Source organism: Musca domestica, unplaced genomic scaffold (genome assembly GCF_030504385.1).
Source record: "Musca domestica strain aabys unplaced genomic scaffold, Musca_domestica.polishedcontigs.V.1.1 79, whole genome shotgun sequence".
Classification (NCBI taxonomy): Eukaryota; Metazoa; Arthropoda; class Insecta; order Diptera; family Muscidae; genus Musca; species Musca domestica.
Window position 1 is genome coordinate 2,081,291 of NW_026712406.1, and position 10,370 is coordinate 2,091,660.

The 10,370-nt window shown below is 36.2% G+C and overlaps 1 protein-coding gene across 1 annotated transcript in view; it reads right to left on the bottom strand.

The window, feature by feature from the left end:
- LOC131806526 (elongation of very long chain fatty acids protein AAEL008004-like) overlaps window positions 1-10,151 on the bottom strand; it is a 66,374-nt gene extending 56,223 nt beyond the window's left edge. The window contains exon 1 of the mRNA XM_059130663.1: window positions 10,135-10,151. The gene's annotated coding sequence lies outside the window, so the exon portion shown is untranslated. The remainder of the gene's footprint in view (window positions 1-10,134) is intronic.
- Between the last annotated feature and the right edge of the window lie 219 nt (window positions 10,152-10,370).

Here is a 10,370-nt window from a genome sequence, read left to right on the forward strand (position 1 = left end):
CTTCGAATAGCCCCCATATAACCGTTTCCCTTCGAGAGTATTTTTCGACGGAATTTTTTTTTAGAAATTTTTCAAGTTCGGTCCGGCCGAGCATAGCTATTTTTTACTTGTTTTGTTTGAAGAAATATGTCTAGAAGTTACTCTTTATAGAAGAAGAGAAGAATAGAGGAGGTTCCTCCTATGCGAGTGTCTAAGGAAGTTTTTGGCCACCTTAGCTCATAATAGAATTGAGAAAGAACCCCTAGACGATCCCAGTGAGATCCGTCACAAATAATTTTCACACAAGTACGAGACAAATAGAAAATAATATTTTATGGCTTATCTCGGCAATTATAAATTCAAAGAATTAATAAATACATGTGTTTACATTGTAACTTACAAAGTCCGATAGACACAGCAGCTGCTTTTTCTAAAGCCAAGGTTCAAAAGCAATAATTTTAAAATTACTATAATTAAGATTGGCGAACCCTTTTTACAATCAGTTATTTTATTTAATTTTTTTCAATTGCAAGAAATTAATTGGTGATATGGCGGCATTACAACCCCAGGCCAATTTTCAAATTAAAAATACATTCGAAATTAATGAATGACATATTTTTTATGCCATAAATTATTGGCCACGTTAATGCGTGTTGACAACAATTTCAATTAAATTGAAAAATCTCACCAACTTACAATTTCAATGTTGTTGAGTAGAGTATCCTTTTAGTTGTGCTGAGTAGCTGTGTGAAGGGGAAAATAAATTTACTAACAACGTATTACGGCTGGCTAATGTATTTATACAAGCTAGCTATCGTGGAGAACCGATGGATGGATGGATGGTTGACCTGCAAAAACCCCTAGAAAAAATTTCACACATAATAAAAAAATCTGACAACGAAAATTCTAGGCATTGTTAATGAGGATGTTTTTTTCCCCAACTACCGCAATATTTATTTTAAATTTTAAGTCAATATTTTTGCAAATATTAAAAGGTTGCAAAATTTCCAATTCCAAAGTGTAAATTGTAAATAAAAGTTGTTTATATGATAATAGTTAATTTGCGGTAAATTTTTTTATTTACATTCCTAGAAGGCTAGAAAATCCATTAAAAAATCGACGGCAAGAGAGATTAACGAGCCAAAACGGCACTATTACATGTTACGATTTGTGGCTGGGGACTGAGCGAACGACCTTTGGTTTATTGAGTTATCTTTTCAGATATGTTGTTAAATTTTAAAATTTACACCATGTTTTGTTAGGTTCACTTAAAAGGTAATACAGGTCAATTGCGTTAAATTATTTTAATTCACAAGAAAAAAAGCAAGTTAGTAAGTATAAGTCGGTTTTGCCAACAGATTTAAACCCTCAGCCAATGTTTGATTATTTAAATATACAGGGTGAGATGAAAAAACTACAATCAATTTCAAACTGCTGTCATTTCTAAGCCACTCGTCCGACAGCTGTTAAAATTATTCCAGTGACAGCTTATTATATTCTTTACAAGCGTACAAAGCATTTTGGTGAGAATTTTCCAAAAAAAAAAAAGTTATTCGTGATGGAATGCAAGCGTGATAGTGTGATTTTTTTATATTTGGCTGGAAAACCAAATAAGATAACAGGCTCAAAAGAGCTGCAGAATTTGGATTTCTCCGATGGGAAAACATTCGTGTGTACTTGCCAAAGAGGTCAGCTGAAAATGTGTACCTTCGGTTGGCAGATGGTCGCCCTCGGCTCGTATTAATCGACAGTGACATCAGAATTAATGCCAAATATTATCGCGAAAATATTCTGGAGGATGTATTAAAGTCTTGGGCATGCAAACATTTTGGCCGCAGACTTTGGACATACCAACAGGACTCAGCGGCCTCGCACTCAGCACGCGCCACCCAAGAATGTTTACAAAATTAGGTTCCTCGCTTCATTTCCAGCGCACAATGACCACCAAAATCTCCGGATACCAATCCGTTGGACTATTGTGTCTGGAGTATTTTGGAAAGCAAGGATGGCACTAAAGAATACGAAAGTGGACTAAAATACCGCAGAGCAACATTCGGGCAGCATGTGACGGTTTCATTGGCCTTTTTGGGGGAGGTACCAAAAGGAGTGGACCGACCTTCATAGCAGATCTTATGTTAGCAGACGTAATGAGTTGCGTGATGGAAACATTGAGATGTGCCAAGTCTGAATGTAATCGGATGTTAATTTTACGTATTATGAGCTTCAAGGATATTCAAAATGTTGATCCTCTGTGTACCAGAAGGAGTGGATCGGATCGGATTCACAGCAGACCTTGTGTTAGTAGAAATAATGGCATGTGTGAAATATGAAGAGAACCGGATGCTTATTGCGTTTTGGGTATTCAAAACGTTGACCCTTTGTGTGGGAAGTACCAGAAGAAATGTTCCGACTTCTTCCTACAACAGTTCTTGGGTTGATAGAACTATTGAGATATGCCAAGTCTTAAGTATTCGGATGTTAATTTAGCGTTTTATAAGCTTCATGGATATTGAAAATTTTGACCCTTGTGAGGGAGGTACCGGAAGGAGTGGACCGATCTTTACACCAGACCTTGATTTAATAATAAATATTGTGATGTGTGTAATTTTAAGACCATCGAACTCTTACATCACATTTTATATGAGTTACAATTATTCATAATTTTGACCCTTTGTGGGGGAGGTACTTGATGGAGTTGACCGATATTGTCTATTTTTGCACCTAACCTAGGACTGATGCAAATATTTGGATTTGCAAAGTTGGAGCAAAATCGGAAAATCCTTTCTCCTCCTGTGCAGTATAATATTTTCTTTAAAAAAGTTGACATTTTGTATGGGAGGAACCAGAAGGAGTGGACCGATATTACCCATCTCCGAACTCGATGCATGTTTGATAATAATATTACGATGTACCAAGTTTGGACCAAATCGGATACTCCCTTCGAGAGTTATCGTGCGCTCCCGCCAGACAGACGAACGGAGGGACGGACGGACGGACATCGCTAGATCGACTCCAAATGTCCTGAAACGGACTTGGTCCAAAGAGACCTAGGGTCTAAAAACGTTATTTCGATGAGGCATGTTTTGGCCGTTTAAAAAATACCCTCTGTGGCCATATTGCTGAAAGTATGTTAAACGGAAAAACAAATCGAAATTTCCCGAAGTATATGTCGTAAAGAGATACTAAAATTCCTTTCTGTCAGGGGCAGTAACATTGTAGACAAACAAACAAATAAACCAAAACCCATATGAACTTCTCAAGGCCATTTAAAGCACTTTCCATTTGTCCCCAAAAAAAGAAAAAAAAAAAGGGAGATACAGTGCATTACTTGTAAAGAAGGCAAACTCTGGAACCGGTTTACTTTTTCTTAAAGGCATCCCATTCTCTCCTTATGCGAAATGTTTAACCTAATACTCCAATCAAGACCGCAACAACACTAACATTTAACCATTTAGAGAGAAGAAAAAAACCCACAATTATGTTGCTCCAACTTGTTGGTGTCTTTGTTGTTGTTGGTCAGTCGAACAGGCAGCCAGGTAGGTTGGTTGGTTGGTTGATATTACATATTATTACGAAATCTACAAAGATGGGACCAAATTGGCATACCAAAGAAGGAAGACGACAAGAAGCAGAGCAAATAAAATTACGACGACGAAGGCGACATCAACAACGCCAGCTTTGCCAGTGACGACAACAGCAGCAGCAGCACTGGTTGTTGGTGGTGAAAAAGACGACAACAGCAGACACCCAAAACGCCGAGTTAAGTGAAATGAAAAAATTCACAAACGCGTCTGAAAAAAAAAAATATTTCATGGTCAACATGTGGTCATCAAAATGGCAAACAAACTAAACGCACCGAACGACCACCACTACCACTACCAACAACAGCAGCAGCAATAACAGCAACAACAACACCGGAGGAACGGGAACAACGATGACAATCCACAACAGATAGCTAACTAAAAAAGGGGGCAACAAATTAAAGATGTGGATACAGACAGGTAGACCGGCGGACAGACGAAGATGGAGCAAACCACAACAACAACAACAACATCAACAAAATCAGATAAATACAACATTTATTATTACAGCATCAACAACAGCGATTTCATTGTTGTTGACAAAAATAACTTGGTCGGACATTTAACCAAAACGAGATGACGAAGGAGAAGTAGAAGACGAAAAAAATAAGAAATGAAAACGAAATCGCATAAAAAATGTTTATTAAAATAGCTGGTTAAAAAAAACCTATGGTTCGAAGGGGGGGACAGTATAGAAAGTTGGATATGAAAAGAGATTTCAAAATACTCAGCAAAGAAACTCATTACCAAATAATGGGTACATTTTGGCACCAAAGGCAAACTCACAAAGCAGAATCCTAATCTCTTAGTTTAACATGGATAGGAAGTACGTACTTACCAATCTGCCACCAAGAGTCACTAAATCAGGTCAAAAGAATCTGGAGGTCGTGTTTATAGATTTACAGGATGAAGGTTTGACGCTAGATGAGAGGTTCTCTGTAGAAGGGAGTCTATATAGGGCGTAGGGAGTCTTATAGACGAGTAAAAGGGAGTCTTTATATAGACGAGTATAAGGGAGTCTTTATATAGACGAGTATAAGGGAGTCTTTATATAGACGAGTAGAAGGGAGTCTTTTTATATAGACGAGTAGTAGGGAGTCATAATATAGACGAGTATAGAGGGAGTCTATATAGGGCGTAGGGAGTCTTATAGACGAGCAGAAGGAAGTCTTTATAAAAACGAGTAGAAGGGGAGAAAGACGAGCAGAAGGGAGTATTTATATAGACGAGTAGAGCGGAGTCTATATAGGGCGTAGGGAGTCTTATAGACGAGTAAAAGGGAGTCTTTATAAAGACGAGTAGAAGGGAATATTTATATAGACGAGTAGAAGGGAGTCTTTATATAGACTAGTAGTAGGGAGTCTTTATATAGACGAGTAGAAGGGAGTCTTTATATAGACGAGTATAAGGGAGTCTTTTTATATAGACGAGTAGAGGGGAGTCTATATAGGGCGTAGGGAGTCTTATAGACGAGTAAAAGGGAGTCTTTATAAAGACGAGTAGAGGGGAGTCTTTATATAGACGAGTAGAAGGGAGTCTTTATATAGACGAGTAGAAGGGAGTCTTTTTATATAGACGAGTAGTAGGGAGTCATAATATAGACGAGTATAGAGGGAGTCTATATAGGGCGTAGGGAGTCTTATAGACGAGCAGAAGGAAGTATTTATAAAAAAGAGTAGAAGGGGAGAAAGACGAGCAGAAGGGAGTCTTTATATAGACGAGTAGAGGGGAGTCTATATAGGGCGTAGGGAGTCTTATAGACGAGTAAAAGGGAGTCTTTATAAAGACGAGTAGAAGGGAATATTTATATAGACGAGTAGAAGGGAGTCTTTATATAGACTAGTAGTAGGGAGTCTTTATATAGACGAGTAGAAGGGAGTCTTTATATAGACGAGTATAAGGGAGTCTTTTTATATAGACGAGTAGAAGGGAGTCTTTATATAGACGAGTTACCTTTTACGAGGAGCCTTTTTGTAGTCGAGTAGAAGGGAGTCTTTATATAGACGAGTAGAAGGGTGTCTTTGTATAGACGAGCAGTAGGGAGTCTTTATATAGACGAGTGGAAGGGAGTCTTTATATAGACGAGTGGAAGGGAGTCTTCATATAGACGAGTAGAAGGGAGTCTTTCTATAGACGAGTAGTAGGGAGTATTTTCTTTATAGAGACTTGGTAGACGATCTGAAGGGACCTAATAAGAGTTATATAGGAGCAAAAGTAAGGTAAAATAGTCTTTATAGTATAACGAAATTGATTCTTTTTTGCAGGGGGTATAGAGAGTTATATAGCGTTTAATATGTCATGTTTCTTCGGCGAAATTCGTTTCAGGAAATTAAGAGCCGCTCTCGCCATATTGTCTGTCTGTCCGGAGGACTGAAAAAAAACATATTCCGATTTGCTCTAAACTTGGACCTTCATTATATGTTTACAAAACTTAGATCACGTTCAGAGATAAACTATATCAGTCCACTCCTTTCGGTACCTCTCGCACAAAAGTTCAAAGTTTTTAAAGACTTCAAGATCCGACTTCCTTCAGACTTTGCACCTCACAAAATATTTGTAGATATTAGGGATTTGGAAAATTTTTAAGAGTCATAATTATTCAAAATTTTTACCCTTTTTGGGGGAGGTACCAGAAGATATCGTCCGATTTCTATCATCTTTATAACAGATCTTGTGGTGTGTTTTGGTTATTCAATACTTTGACCCTTTGTGGGCTAGGTACCAGAAGGAATTGTCCGAACTCTCATATCCTTATAACAGATCTTGTGTTTATTAAAATATTGAGATGTGACAAGTCTGAATGGTATCGAATGGTTTATGAGCTTTATTTATATTCAAAATTTTAACCCTCTGTGGGGGAGGTATCAGAAGAAGTGGACCGGTATATTCCATTTTCACATCAGGCCTTGTTCTAATAAAAATATTGTGATGTGAATTTTATAAGAGTTATAAATTCTGACTATTTTTGGAGGAGGTACTTGATGGAGTGGACCGATATTGTCCACTTTCGCACCTGACCTAGCACTGATGCAAATATTAGGATTTGCAAAGTGGGAGCAAAATCGACTTATCCTCTCTCTCTTTCTGTATAGTAAATTATTTTCTTTGAAAATGTTGATATTTTGTGGGGGAGGTACCAGAAGGAGTGGACCTATATTGCCCATTTCCGAACTCGATCTAAGTTTGATAATAATATTAAGATGTACCAAGCTTAGATCAAATCGGATAATCCCTTCGAGAGTTATCGTGCGCACCAGCCAGAGAAACAGAAGTTCGGACGAACATCGCTAGATCGACTCTAAATGTCCTGAAACGAATTTCGTCCAAAAAGACCAAGGGACTAAAACCGTTATTTCGACTAGACACGTTTTGGACCCATATGACTGAGGGTATTTAAATTGATCCTATTTCTCAACCATTCTGACTCGATTCTACTACTTATATTTTTGCTATAGATAGCGTACCTCTACTGAGGCAGAAAAATTGAATTAGAGCTTCAATGAGTATTTTACAAAATGCAGTCATACACTTCCATTGTAGCCATATGATAGATTCTACAAATAAATCGTTTTCAGTAGAGCATTTTAAAGAGAGGTGGATCTGTTTTAGATTTTCTACCACCTGTTAACACTCCACTCCATTATTTGGTAAAAATACAAAAGTGATAAAAATTTATGGGTAATTCCAAGCCCAAAAAAATGTACGTATTTCGAAGAAGAGCAAAATATGACGAATTCACTAAAGCCCAGCTAAAGGTGTGATGATTGTGGTTGGTTGGTCATCAGTCGACGCGGATATACAGACAAAATTTCAATTACGTCTGTGTACTTTATTCAATACCACAATGGAGGAGTATGATTTTCTAGAAGAATGAGAAGTTTTTCGTATTTCCAACACCACACCACATCATAATATTGAGAATAACAAATAGGGTGGTCTCTATGCATGTTCGGATGATATTGCCTGATATGTGAATGGTTGACAGACTGACTGAGTGGTCGCAGAGAGATGGGTGCGTGCGTGCGTGCTTTATGGATTTTTTGTAATGAAACGTGCAAATTTCCATTGAGTACCCAAGAAATTAACACATTCGGAATTAGATATGTGAGAAGGTTATCTATTCATCATCCTATCTATCTACCTATCTGTCTGCCTACTAACACCACCTCTCAGCTGTCATTAAACCATTTATTTGTCCATTTGTCTTTGTTGTTTTTGTTTTTTCTTTTTTGTGTACATTTCATATCAGAAGTGTAATAAAAATCTAAATAAACAAATAAGAAATAAATGGTAAATAGCCAAAGTAAATGGGTGATGGAATAAATAATGAAGTGATGGTGGCCGTCAAGTAAACATATTTATGAGTATTTTATGTTATGTATTGCATTACACAAAATTTTGAAAATTATAGAATATATTAAAAAATTTAATTAGTAATAAAAGGCTAAGAAGCTGTAAGTTCGGCCGGGCCGGGACCATTTATAACGATTTTGGTAATTTTCAAAAAAATAAAATCCGTTAAAAATGCTGTTAAATTCTTAAAAATACCCAAGGTAGCCCTTATATTAGGGTCTATACGACGAAGTGGACCTGCATAGGCAACTTTTATCATAAACCATTGCAATATTCATATGCAAAATTTGAATAAAAAAATTCGGTGAATAATGTAGCTAAAATCATTAAAATACCGAAAAAAGGGAGGCACCCTTATATGGGGATTATACAAAGACGTAGGCCTGCACAGACAATTTTCTGTCATAATCTGTAGTATCCATTACGAACTTCAAATACCAAATTTGAAACATTTCCGGTAAATAATGAGGCTAAAATCATCAAAATACCGAATTTTGGGAGCTAGCGCTATATGGCGGCTACACAGAAAATTTTCTGTCATAGGCTGCAGTATCCATTACGAAATTCTAATGCCAAATTTTTAAACAATTCTGGTGAATAATGTCGCTAAAATCACCAAAATACTGAATATCTGGAGGTGACGTCATATAGGGGCTATACGAAGACGTGGACCTGCACAGACAATTTTATGTCATAGTCTGTAGTACCCAATACCAACTTCAAATACCAAATTTGAAACAATTCCGGTGAATAATGTCGCTAAAATCATTAAACTTCCGAATATCGGGAGGTAACGTTATATGGGGGCTATACGAAGACGTAGACCTACACACACAATTTTCTGTTATAAGCTGTAGTATTTAATATGAACTTCAAATACAAAAATTGAAATAATTCCGGTAAATAATATCGCTAAAATCATCAAAATACCGAATATAGGGATGTTCCGTTATATAGGGGCTATATGAAGACGTGGACCTGCACAGACAATTTTCTGCCTTAGGCTGTAGTATCTATTACGAACTTTAAGCACCAAATTTGAAGCAAATCAGGTGAATAATGCGCTAAAATCATCAAAATACCGAATATCTGGAGGTACCGTTACATGGCGGCTATACGAAGACGTGGACCTGCACAGACAATTTTCTGTCATAGGCTGTAGTACCCATTACGAACTTCAAATACCCAATATGAAACAGTTCCGGTGAATAATGTCGTTAAAATCATCAAAATACCGAATATCGGGAGGTACCGTTATATGGGGGGCGTGGACCTTCATGACCCATTTTCAATATCAAAAGTCCTGCAGACATAATACACATTGGAGAAAAATTCTATCAACCTACTTAATTTCGTTCGGAAGCTAGAGTGATTTCCACAAACAGATAGACGGACACACGGACGGACATCGCCAAATCGACAAAGAATTTTATGCTTCTCCAGAATATCTGTATTTTGTGAGGTCTAAAATGTATATTTCGAGGTGTTACAAACGGAATGACAAACTTAGTATACCCACCATACTATGGTGGGGGGTATAAAAATTACAATCTAATTTTCGAACTCGAATGCAATTCTTCCTTGCGTAACTTGTCGTCATTGCTGTACCTTTCCTTTCATTAATATAATAACAATTAATTTTAATTAAATTAATTAATAAATTAATCTCGAAAGTCCCGAAAATTCCCAATCAATCATTTCGGTGATTATAACAAATAAAAATTGATTATATATATTTAATGCGTCACTCAAATGCATTAAAAGTTTAAAGACCTGGACGACCTATGTTAACAAGTCATTACATTTTAATGTAGGCTGCTATTTTAATATAATTCATTCATTGTTGAAATTTCCAAAATAAAAAGGGAGTGACAAAAAATTAAATAAACAATTAAACATTGATTACAGGCCAAAAATAAATAAAAAAATCTGTAGGAATTTACAAGTGAATGACTTTAGCAAATCAAAAAAGCAACCACACATCAATGTGAAGAATGATTAGATGAACGATTTTGGATAAGTTCAAGGTTATTGGTAGACGACTTTCAATCGTCTCAGAGAAGAGAACACACATTTTATTTGATCAATAGACTATTTAAAATGCTCCGATTAATGTTCACACCAAATCGAAAGACATTAAAAATGATAAAAGTCTTCCGGAACAACAATTTTTTTTATGTGAAAAAAGATAGTTAATTTATTTGAATTGTTTATTACTTACCTAAATAGTCAAAATATATCTGAAATATAAAAAGAGGAAATTAATAAATAGATTTACACGATTTTCTAATATAAAATAAACATAAAATTTCGAAAAAAAATTTAGTTTAATTTAATTCTTTGATTCCTCTTCTAAAGAGCCTACGATCTCGCCACTTGGGTAAAAACATGTTTTTTTTGGCATAGGAGTTATTTTAAAATAACTGCTGGACTAAAAATTTTTCATTTCTAGCCATA